At 47.1% G+C, this 9,629-nt stretch overlaps 1 pseudogene; it reads left to right on the forward strand.

Annotated features, from left to right (window-relative positions):
* Positions 1–9,629, forward strand: part of LOC113315287 — a 40,937-nt pseudogene that overhangs the window by 8,860 nt on the left and 22,448 nt on the right.

The raw sequence follows: 9,629 nt of genomic DNA on the forward strand, positions 1-9,629 counted from the left end.
TTCCCATAGCTCAGCCATCAACAACAGCTCCATCAGCACTAACAACAATCCGTTCAATCCGAAAAGAGCAACACCAAGTTGAGGTGTTTGACAGAAGGCCATTAAATGCCATGCAATCGTTATCTGCATCCCCACCTTGGACACGGGATCCTCCATGTCGAACTCAAATCAGTTGGCAGACAGTCCTTCTCCATTACGTCTGCAGACTTGTTTAACCACCACTGCCACCAGTTGTTTCTATTCTCTGAGCTGCATCTCGTTCCTGACTGGTTGCACAAGCTCATATCAAAAAGACCCACTGAGAACTCCGCATTAGCTGCCAACATCAACGGCAGTGAACTCTTCATCTCCTTACTGCTTTCACCCATGAAAACTATTAAAGCCAACAGCTTTCTCCATCACTTCATTATCGAACACAACTGATCATAGCAGCTTAATCTCAGCCAACCCATCTTCTCAGCGTAAATACCTTATTCATTCACTGCCTTCAACAGCTGAATCACAGTTTCATCGTTGTTGATGTATTTCAGTTCACAACCATGAGCATGGCAACACCACCAACTCGACTCCATCTCCATGGCAGCTGACATGATGAGAAAGATTTGGGTGCGAGTGAATAATGGCAGCTGCTTCGAATTCTTTCCAAGAAAATGCTCGAAACTCCTTTCTTTTAGAGAACCACCAGCTCGAACGTTGATGAGTAATAAAAATTTCTTTCTCCTTCACAGATGACGAAATGTTGCTTGTATGTTCTGGTATATGGTGGGGAGTTAGCCACATCCACATTTCTCTTAATGATGAAACACCACCTGCTTGCTTAAGAAATGAAGCTCTTGACGTCTTTGTTCACCTTTTGACCGTGCCAACCAGTGTCAGTGAAATTTAGCCTTTTCAGTTCACGACAACATTTCGACTCCTTTATATTGTCATGGTAACTAGACTGGTTGCTGATACATGGAAGTACCAGGCCAACCCATTTCATCATTCTCGTTGCAAATACTTATTTCTCCAAAAACACCTACAAGACATAAAATATCAAAATAAATAAAATCGAGTACTAATATTACAGAGAATTGAGACTAATATAGACACATAAATGCGTCTATCAGCTGATTTTGGAAATTTCGAGTGTGTGGGTGAGAAACGAGTCTAAACCCTAAACAATGTACTGCAAGGGAGAACTTTGATTCGAGAGATCAATCTGTACGAATCCGGCCTAAACCAAGAAATGGTCATTCCAGACTTGCTTCGGTCACAAAGTGAAGGAGAAGGGTTGGTCTGGGGAGGGAAGCGAGGAGAGTGTTGAGACCAAAATAGTTGATTCGGGAAGAGTAGTTGTTTGACGACTTATATCAGAAAGTGGAAAGCTAACAGATTGAAAATCTAACAAGTGATTTCTGAGTGTTGTATTCTCCTGACCGAAACTTGTTCTTTGGTGGAAATAGGTGAGACCTATTTATACAAGTCGCAACAAAACGTATCCTGGTCTCGTAAGAAGTGGAAACGGTTGAGTAAATGGAAGAAAGAGGTAACGGGTAACGCCTGGAGTTGATGTTTCCATAATAAAAGAAACATTTCACCATTACTTCCTGTATTTACTAAACGCCTCACTCTTATGACACTTTCTTGTAACGGGCGTAGTGTACGCCGCACACTGTAAACCGCCAGACCAATACCCTGATGAGCATCCCCCATTTTTGTGACATGTTTTGATGTCTCGAGTGCTTTCGTGGAAAACGTGTAGCATGTTGCTATTGTTTGGAAAGTTAATATTGAGAGGCTTTCCGGTTCGGTGGTGACCTTCGACGGCCGAGATTTTGCATCTTGAGAAGAAGGTTAGACATTGATTGTGGTTACCTTCCGGTTGGTAGCCAGTAGCGTGTCCATGGTGTTTTCATGGCTTGCGCATGCTCTTGGCGTGGCTGATTAGGGTTTGGTGACGTGACCAAAGAATTGGCATAACTAAGTGTGTGTCGCATCCAAAGAGTTGGTAGCGTAGCCAAGAAATTGCCACAAGTCGTTTGGTGGCAAGCTTGTACGGCTGAGATTTGCATCTCAGAAGGAGGGGTAGACGTTGATTGTTGCAACCCTCCGTTTGGCGGCCAGCGGCATGGAGGCATAGACAGCAGGACTCGTGTATGCTCTTGGAGCGACCCAAATTAGAGTTTGGCACAAACCGTGGAACTTTGGCATCGCATCCAAGAGGTTGACACAAATCGTTTGGTTTGGTGGCAAGCTTGTACGGCTGAGATTTGCGTCTCAGAAGGAGGGGTAGTCGTTGATTGTTGAAACCCTCCGTTTGGCGGACAACAGCATGGAGGCATGGCCTGCACGGCTCGTGCATGCTCTTGGCGCGGCCAAAATTAGGTTTTGGCACAAACCGTGGAACTTTGGCGTCGCAGCCAAGAGGTTTCCAAAAATCGTTTGGTTTGGTGGAAAGCTTGTACGGCTGAGATTTGCGTATCAGAAGGAGGGGTAGCCGTTAATTGTTTCAACCCTCCGTTTGGCAGCCAGCGACATGGAGGCATGGCCGGCATGGCTTTGGCATGGTTTAGGCGCGGCCAAGCTAGGATTTTGGCATAGTTTTAGGCGCGACCAAAATTAGGGTTTTGGCATAGTTTAGGCGCGGCCGAAATTAGGGCTTTGCATTGGGACAAAAGTTGCCACGCGTTTGGTGGCGAACTTGGATGGTTGAGATTTGCATCTCATCAGAAGGAAGGGTGGCCGTTGATTGTTGCAACCCTTCATTTGGCAGCCAGCGGCATGGAGGCATAGACGGCATGGCTTTGGCATGGTTTAGGCGCGGCCAAGCTAGGATTTTGGCATTGTTTTAGGCGCGTCCAAAATTAGGGTTTTGGCATAGTTTAGGCGCGGCCAAAATAAGGGCTTGGCATTGGGACAAAAGTTGCCACGCGTTAGGTGGCGAACTTGGACGGCTGAGATTTGCATCTCAGAAGGAAGGATGGCCGTTTATTGTTGCAACCCTTCATTTGGTAACCAACGGCATGGAGGCATGGCCGGCATGGATTTGGTGCGGAGGTGTGGCTGGCATGGTTGGTATGCCTTTGGCGCGGAGATGTGGCTGGCATGGCATGCCATTGGCACGGTGGTGCAGATGGCATGGTTGGCATGCCTTTGGCGCGGAGATGTGGCTGGCATGGCATGTCATTCGCACAGTGGTGCGGCTGGCATGCCTTTGGCACGGAGGTGTGGATGGCATGGCATGTCATTGGCACTATGGTGCAGCTGGCATGGTTGGGATGCCTTTGGCGCGGAGTTGTGGCTGGCATGGCATGCCATTGGCACAGCGGTGCGGCTGGCATGGTTGGCATGCCTTTTTGCGCGGAGATGTGGATGGCATGATTGGCATGCCTTTGGCGCGGAGATGTGGCTGGCATAGCATGCCATTGGCACGGTGGTGCGGCTGGCATGCCTTTGGCGCGGAGGTGTGGCTGGCATGGCATGCCATTGGCACGGTGGTGCGGCTGGCATGGTTAGCATGCCTTTAGCGCGGAGATATGGCTATTAGGGTTTAGCGTGTCGAAACCCTAGTTTAAAATATGTGGCATGCGTGATTGGCATGTTTGGCTAGCACGCGCAGCTGGCATGTGTAGAGATGATGCCAGTCAGTACCGAGGTTTCTGTCATGGAGCATGGCATTTACATAAAAAAAAAGGTACCCCGGTAATTTTACGCAGACATGTTGAATGGTTTAATAAATGTGTTAGTGGCGACATTATTACTCAAGTGTGACGTCACTGTTTGACTAAGTTTTCATGATTTTAACCCTAAACTAAAAACCACCATCAACATTAAGTCCCCTGCTTAGCTCGGAACAGGGGCATTGTTGTGGGGTAAGCATAAGATGGTTGACAGACAAGGACAAAATGAAATGGCAAGTCATGAAAAGATGGTCAGGAAGATCCGTCTAACCTTTTCGAGAGGTAAGGAGAATTCGTGATTCCTGTGTTAGTGGCTTTGCGTAGATTTTGCTCGTGGTTCTGCTAGCTAGGTCGTGGATTGGTTGGCGTTGCTGGCTTGGCTTGGCATGCCGTTGGCATGGTGTAGCTTAAAACGGAGCCGTCATCGTAGTATTGGCTTGGAACGGGGATGTTAGCGTAAACTTGGCGTGGGCACTGGCTTGGGCTTGGCATGGCGTGAGCGTTGGCATGGTCTTGGCATGGCGTGAGCGTTAGCATGGGCTTGGGCGTTGGCTTGGTGTGGCGTGGGTACTGGCACGACACGGTGTGGGCGCTGGCATGGCGCGACGTTGGTTTGGCACGACACTGGATTGGCGTGGCGCGGATTGTTGGCACCGTGAAGCTTGTTCTTGCGAGCCCAATTGCCTTTTTCCATACATAGCTCAAATAGGAAATCCTTTCCTTATTCAAATTCCAAAAGTATCACACCTATAAAAGAGTTTGCTCTCCTTTTTATCTCGTATCTTTGTTCTCACGTCCTTGCGCTAGCGGTAGAGTGGTAGTAATAAAGCGCGCAAGCATATTCCAGGTATGTATTCCAGCTTTTCTCTTTCAATCTTTTTTTTTTATATTGGTGCAAACCCTAGCCATAGGTGTATCTTCCATGAACTTGTAGAAATATTTCAGCATGAACACCACAGTAATGTTAGCCACCTCAATTATTACGCAAAATAGGCATGCACGGGCAGGTGACTTCCACCAATTCCTTTCCCACAAAAACCTAGTTTTTAGGTTTCCTCCTTTTCCTTGGGGTGATTGTGTGCATAGTTTCCACGGTGGGGCGCGCTTTCGTGGACGGGTGCGTACTTTCCGCTGCAAGGTACGACTTTTGCAAGGGGCGTGCTTTCTGCGGAAACGTAGGGTTTGCTAGTCCCCATTTCTTCGTTTATGAGCGTTATGGCTTGCAACTTAAAACAAATTGGTCCGCATCCAAAATGGATTCTCCGTTGATGATAAAATAGTTTTCATGCACTTTGTAGTAACTTGTCTTCGTACCCCTTTCTTTCTTGTAGTTGAAAACGTAAGCAGCTTAAAAAGGTTTCCTTAGGATGTCACCTGAGAAAATCCCTGCCACGGCTTTGAAAAATATTGGAAGCTCTAAGCCAAACATGGATGATGAATTTTTCACAACGTCCGCCACAGCTTGGATAAATCATCCTAAGTTTGTGCCCGTCCTTTTGACCGGTTCAGAGGGTGAAGGAGACACCCAGTCGGTTCGACTAATACGATTTTGCCTTCAGAGGCAAGAGTATCCTGCTTATTCCATTGACTTCAGAATCTGTCAGAGTCCGTTGCGTTCTTTCGACAAGTGGATGCAATTCATGATAAGTCAGGATTGTGTAAAAGAAAATTTGATCAAAGCGCAAATCATTGGCGTTGTCACAGCTTCTGCGGCGCTTCAAATCAGGAAAGATATCCCGAGCTTAGTTGCTTTCATCTCCCGAGGTGTCCAGACACTCACACGGCCATATGCAGGTGGGGTGAAATGACTGTCTCTTTGGAAAGTGTAGTTGTCTTGCTGAACCTTCTCATAACAGGGAATCCTTATATCACCTTGTTTGAAGATGAAGAACAAATGCACGCTGCTCTTGTTGCGAAGTTAAAAGGATTTTTCCGGAAGGAAAACGAGACGAGGTGTTTCTACAGCTGGTGGATGTCTCAATGGTTCCCAGATGAATCGGAGCCAGATCAAAAGAATAGTACGCTTCATGTCGCGACATTCTTGGTTCTTTGGTTATCCAGGGACATTTTTGACGACGGCTCTGGTAAGAAGGAAATAAGACAGGGTCTCATTAAGTTTGCCATCAGATTAGCGAAAGGTGTTGTTTTCCCCATTGGCGACTTGTTTCTCGGTTTTATGTACACACATTTGGATCATCTGGTTGCGGACATGCGTTCTTCAAACAGCTATATGAAAGTGGACTCATACGTCCATGTTGCTTTTCTTCAAGCGTGGTTGTGGGAGCATTTCGAGAAGTGCGCTCCCAAACCGCTGGTTTTACTTCCCGAGTCTTGGGGTGGTTCTAGGATACTTCGCTGGGTGAACAGGCGCCCAAGATCCGGATCGAACCTGGTTGACTTCCTTGAAAACTCCTACACAATCAACTTTAGTCCATGGGCTCCGGTGCATGGCTCCATAGTTCAAATATACACTTTTGCCTCTGTTCCGAATACATCTTTGCTTTCTGAAAAGAATACGAGCATTGGGGAGGTTGTATTCATGCGAAGTTGCACGCCTGGTTATGTACCGTATTTATTTCGAAGATCTTGTCAGGAAGTCTCTTACAACATTGACAGGACGGATCGACATATGGGATTTGACCAACGGGTCCAGCTCTCTCGTCAGTCGGTTGTTCTAGAAAACTTTTTGCCAGCTGCTCTTGATGCTAGTGCTCTTGCGCCGGGTATAAGTCTTCCCTTCTTTCTCTCGGCACGAAATCCAACAATAACTTCTAAGTATAACATATTCTGGCAGGATGAGTTCCTTTCCATTCATGGATTCGTGAATGACGTAGTGAAGAATACCCGTGGTAAGCCTTATGCTGCAACTTTAGAAAGGCATCCATTGTTAAGGGATCCTTCCTCGCCAAAACGGAAATCTCATAACACGGACACGGACACGGACAGTACCCAAAAGAAGGAGCGAAGGTCGAAAGATCGCGCGGGTGGTTTTCGATCAGATTGAACGGCCCTTGTGACTTTCAGTTCTTCCAGCGTTCGGGTATGTATTCTTTTTCTTGCCCACTCAGTCGGACTGCACAGTTCTTTCGTTATTGAAAATCTTTCCTTATTACTTAACCAGCGCGTGAACGCCTTTGCCCAGCTTGCACGTAGTCAGAAAACGGTGGCTCTCGCAGTATAGGGTGGCAATGCTGAGCCTCAGATAACGGCGGCTCTCGCGGCAGAGGGTGACAATGCCGAGCCTTCTTGCGGTGAAGAAGAGCTCGAAAATGAGGAAATCTCGGAATCTAGTGATGATGAAAATAGCTCTTCCAACAACAGCGCTAAGTCTTCTTCTAGTCAGTATGAAAGTGAATCAGTGAGTCTTCCACGCATTCTTCTTCTTCCTTTCTCTCTTTTTTTTTTGAAAAATGTCTAAACCACGATATCGCAGGGAGAACCCGCTCCTAAAGATGGCCCCGAGGCGGAAAACCATGAAGATATAGCTTTGTCTCCAACCGTGGCAGCTGCGCCTGGCGACCCGGAAATGGAGGTCGATCAAGATGAAGATGTTGTTGCGTCTCAAGTAGTGGAGAGTGCTCTAGCGACCGCTGGCGCCATTGTAGTTAGGAATCCCTTGCCAGTTGTCGTTTCGGTTGTGGGCTCCGTTTCACTCCTCCATACTGAGTTCCTTATCCAAATCATGTGTTGATCGGCGGCTCCAGCGTGCCATCCAAATACGAGATGTTATATACCAAAATATGGGAAAGGTATGGACACATCGCCACAACCAAAAAGGTTACTAGTCGGTTTGCGCCGGTCAAGCGTGTGGAGGAAGCTTTATCTTCGGTTGAAGACATGTGAAAAGTGACTGGCCATATCGTTTCTGAGGACGTGGTCTCAAGATGGAAGTTCCATCGTGATGTGTGCATAGACCACGAGTTCGACTATCCCTGGTTTATTGAAGATTTCTCTGAGATCTAAAAGTTGCAGACCACGGCGGTTGAAGGCCCTTCCGCGGATGAGGTCGCACAACAGGAGGCGGAGATCAAAAGATTGTCCACGGAGCTGAAGCTGAAATGGGCGGCTCTCGAAAGCACGAAGGAGGATTTCTCCAAGAAGAGCAAGCAATTACTAGATGGTTTTCCTTGAATGTATTCCTGTCTTCTGAACTTATTTATTAAAGTTTTTTTTTTTTTGAAAGGCGAACATAGCGTCTGGTTCATGGTTCGATTTGAATTGATAGATAATCGTCTCCTATGAGGGTTTTGGATTATTCTTTTGGAATGAATTTTTTTTTTAGAATAATGTTGTTTTTGGTTATGACTATATGTGGCATAAATACCACAGGAGAGTCATGGAGTTGTGAATATTTTATTGTCAGTAGAAAGTATGGGATGAAACATTGGGATAGCATGGATGTCGGTTTCTACTATCTATGTGCAAACTCTAGGTAGTAGAACATGCAACTCGTCTGAAGAGACTTACTTTCTTTTTAGAGTCTCCCAACAAAATGGATCTCACGGATGTAAATCTGAGTTTTTTTGGGGGGCGGCGTCGTGACTGTGAAAAGTCCCCAATCATTCCTAAGTCCCCAGTCGTTCCAGAGTCGTCTGATAACCGAGGCGGCGGCTAGTCTGCTTCATCATCTCGATATCTGGGTTGAAAAGATGAAATCGGAAATCGATAATTAATATTGTGACCGATAGATTAATCTTCCACTGTGGTCGCCAATTGTTTGAGGGTGAAATCAGTTTCTTCTGATTTTGGAAATTTTGAGTGTGTCGGTGAGAAACAAGTCTAAACCCTAAACAATGTACTGCAACGGAGTACTTTGATTCGAGAGATCAATCTGTAAAAATATGGCCTAAACCAAGAAATGGCAGTTCCATACTTGCTTCGGTCACAAAGTGAAGGAGAAGGGTTGGTCTGGAGAGGGAAGCGAAGAGAGTGTTGAGACCAGAATAGTTGCTTCGGGAAGAGTAGTTGTTTGACGACTTATATCAGAAAGTGGAAAGCTAACAGATGGGAAAGCTAACAAGTGATTTCTGAGTGTTGTATTCTCCTGACCGAAACTTGTTCTTCGGTGGAAATAGGTGAGACCTATTTATACAAGTCGCAGCAAAACATATCCTGGTCTCGTAAGAAGCGGTAACGGTTGAGTAACTAGAAGAAAGCGGTAACGGGTAAAGCGGTAACGGGTAACTGGAAGCTCGTGCAAGCTCTTGGCGCGGCCCAAATTAGGGTTTGGCACAAACCGTGGAACTTTGGCATCGCAGCCAAGAGGTTACCACAAATCGTTTGGTTTGGTGGAAAGCTTGTACGGCTGAGATTTCCGTCTCAGAAGGAGGGGTAGCCGTTGATTGTTGAAACCCTCCGTTTGACGGCCAGCGGCATGGAGTCATGGCCGGCATGGCTTTGGCATGGTTTAGGCGCGGCCAAGCTAGGATTTTGTAATAGTTTTAGGCGCGACCAAAATTAAGGTTTTGGCATAGTTTAGGCGCGGCCAAAATTAGGGCTTGGCATTGGGCCAAAAGTTGCCACGCGTTTGGTGGCGAACTTGGACGGCTGAGATTTGCATCTCAGGAGGAAGGGTGGCCGTTTATTGTTGCAACCCTTTGTTTGGTAGCCAGCGGCATGGAGCCATGGATTTGGTGCGGAGGTGTGGCTGGCATGGCATGCCATTGGCATTATGGTGCGGCTGGCATGGTTGGCACACCTTTGGCGCGGAGATGTGGCTGGCATGGCATGCCATTGGCACGGTGGTGCGGCTGGCATGGTCGGCATGCCTTTGGCGCACAGATGTGGCTGGCATGGAATGCCATTGGCACGGTGGTGCGTATGGCATGTTTGGCATGCCTTTGGCGCGGAGGTTTGGCTGGCATGGCATGCCATTGGCACTATGGTACGGCTGGCATGGTTGGTATGCCTTTGGCGTGGAGTTGTGGCTGGCATGGCATGCCATTGCAACGGTGGTGCGGCTGGCAT

This window comes from Papaver somniferum, chromosome 10 (genome assembly GCF_003573695.1).
Source record: "Papaver somniferum cultivar HN1 chromosome 10, ASM357369v1, whole genome shotgun sequence".
Taxonomy (NCBI): Eukaryota; Viridiplantae; Streptophyta; class Magnoliopsida; order Ranunculales; family Papaveraceae; genus Papaver; species Papaver somniferum.